Below are 3,021 nucleotides of genomic sequence, written 5' to 3'. Positions count from 1 at the left end.
CAATAATAACATAATTGGATCATATAAATATCCCTCAACATGCAACAAAGAGTCACTCCAAAGCCACTAATAGCGGAGAACAAACGAAGAGATTATTGTAGGGTACGAAACCACCTCAAAGTTATTCTTTCGGATCAATCTATTCAAGAGTTCGTACTAGAATAACACCTTAAGACACAAATCAACCAAAACCCTAATGTCACCTAGATACTACAATGTCACCTCAAGTATCCATGGGTATGATTATACGATATGCATCACACAATCTCAGATTCATCTATTCAACCAACACAAAGTACTTCAAAGAGTGCCCCAAAGTTTGTACCGGAGAGTCAAGACGAAAACGTGTGCCAACCCCTATGCATAGGTTCATGGGCGGAACCCGCAAGTTGATCACGAAAACATACATCAAATGGATCACATGATATCCCATTGTCACCACAGATAAGCACGGCAAGACATACATCAAGTGTTCTCAAATCCTTAAAGACTCAATCCGATAAGATAACTTCGAAGAGAAAACTCAATCCATTACAAGAGAGTAGAGGGGGAGAAACATCATAAGATCCAACTATAATAGAAAAGCTCGCGATACATCAAGATCGTACCACCTCAAGAACACGAGAGAGAGAGAGAGAGAGAGAAATCAAACACATAGCTACTGGTACATACCCTCAGCCCCGAGGGTGAACTACTCCCTCCTCGTCATGGAGAGCGCCAGGATGATGAAGTTGGCCACCGGTGAGGGATCCCCCCTCCGACAGGGTACCGGAACAGGGTCCCGATTACTTTTTGGTGGCTACAGAGGCTTGCGACGGCGGAACTCCCGATCTATTCTGTTCCCCGATGGTTTGAGGGTATATGGAGATATATAGGCGAAAGAAGTCGGTAAGGGGGGCCACGAGGGGCCCACGAGGGTGGAGGGCGCGCCCCCTGCCTCGTGCTCTCCTCGTTGATCTCCTGATGTGCACTCCATGTCTCCTGTATTGCTTTCTTTCCAAAAATAACTTTTCCGAAGGTTTCATTCCGTTTGGACTCCGTTTGATATTCCTTTTCCGCGAAACACTGAAACAAGGGAAAAAACAGAAACTGGCACTGGCACTGGGCTCTCGGTCAATAGGTTAGTCCCAAAAGTAATATAAAAGTGCATAGTAAAGCCCATTAAACATCCAAGATGGATAATATAATAGCATCAATACTTCATAAATTATAGATACGTTGGAGACGTATCAGACGCCTGGCTGAAATCCCCTGAATTCACAGAACTACAGCTGCTTGAGTTCTACTATTCCCCTGGAAATCACCTACCAGATACCGAACGCCATCTACCTGTGCCCTCAGCACCGATGTCCATCTCTCGGTTTTCCTCCTCTCTCCACACCGCCACCTTTGTGTTGTGCGACCTACCAGACAATCTGGTACTAAACCTTCGACTCGCATTTCTGAAGAAACTTTCACTTGTGCGGGTTCGTATATCAGAGGCCTCATTGCACAGCATCATCCACTCCAGTTGCCCTGCCCTGGAGTGCTTGGTGCTTGTTTTCACAGTTAGAATCGGTTGTCTCCAAATAAAATAGCCTAACCTTGTAAGAATTGGAATTTGTTTTGACGGAAGGCAGCTCATCATCCAAGATGCCCCTTCACTTCAAAGGTTGATCATTGATTCTAGTTATTCACTGTTGCAAATAACCGTCCTCTCTGCGCCTAAACTGGAGACCTTGGGTGTAATACATGATCTCTGTGCTCATTTCAATATGGTGTTTGGCTCCACAGTTCTTCAGGTACTTTACATTATCATCTACACTTGTAACCATAAGCTGCATTTTAAATTTTTGCGCATAAGTTATATGTCATCTTGGAGTACACATTTTGTACTAATATTATGTTCTATGCTCAATGAAGAGTTTCTCCATGGATGGCCTATCAATGGTGCTGGATTCTGTCAAGATCTCATATATCCAAATGAATAGTTTTGATCTGAACAAGATTATTGGCTTGCTGCAATGCTTTCCATGTCTGGAGAAGTTGTATATAAAGGTGATAATTTCACGCACATTGGAAGCCCGCATATAGTGTACTAGAATTAACCGTTCAGTTGTTGCTCTTTCGACACTCCTTTTTTAGACCTTAACTGTTTTCAATCTTCATGTCTATTTAGGCAACAGGACGGGGTAAGAAAGTTATAACCAATCGGTGGATTCGTAAGCATCGGGACTTCTCATGAGATTCGATTGAAGACAATAACGCTAGAACGATATGTAGCCAACCGTGCAAACACTAGATTTGTCACATTCTTCCTGTTGAATGCGAGGTTACTATTGTCCATCAGGCTTAAGTTTATCAGCAGCATGGTTTTGACGGATGGGTATGTGGAAGAGCAAAAAAAGGAGTTTCAGGTGGGCAAAAGAGCTTCTGAATGTGCCGGGCTTATATTTACAACATATTGTGGTCATAATCTAGTCAATTTTATGACCCAGGATGTTCATTCTATGGACCTGACCGATCCATTTAACTGTGACTGCCAAAAACAATGCTGGAGTTAGATGTTGTTGCCCTTTTCAACCTGGGTTTTTTTGTAAACCTGATGAACAATTAACCCTCGTGCTTTTGTACATTTTGTAAGCTGGAGTTAGATGTTCTTACCCTTTTCAACTCGGCTGTGACTGTCATATTTTCTTTGAAGCAAGGCAAATGGCTTGCCAGTCGTTTAATTTAGAGTGAAATATTGTAACAACTAACAAATCCCAACCAAGGGAAATAACATCACTCTCGCCGGCTGCTTGAGCTCACTGTGCATTACAGAAGCCAAGTGATTAGCCCCCACCAGCACCCACAAACTTATTTCCAACTAGCACATGAAATGGGCTGTAAGTTTTCATAGGAAGGGCTGCATGACCGTGACAGATTTGGATTCTGACATTTGGGACCCGCGAGGAAATAGCCTATCCAAGGTGGTGTCGACTTACTAGCCAGTCAACAAACGATTCTGCCTACCAGCCGTTGAATTGACATCCAACATCT

This window comes from Triticum aestivum, chromosome 5D (genome assembly GCF_018294505.1).
Source record: "Triticum aestivum cultivar Chinese Spring chromosome 5D, IWGSC CS RefSeq v2.1, whole genome shotgun sequence".
NCBI classification, from domain to species: Eukaryota; Viridiplantae; Streptophyta; class Magnoliopsida; order Poales; family Poaceae; genus Triticum; species Triticum aestivum.
This window is presented reverse-complemented; position numbering follows the sequence as displayed.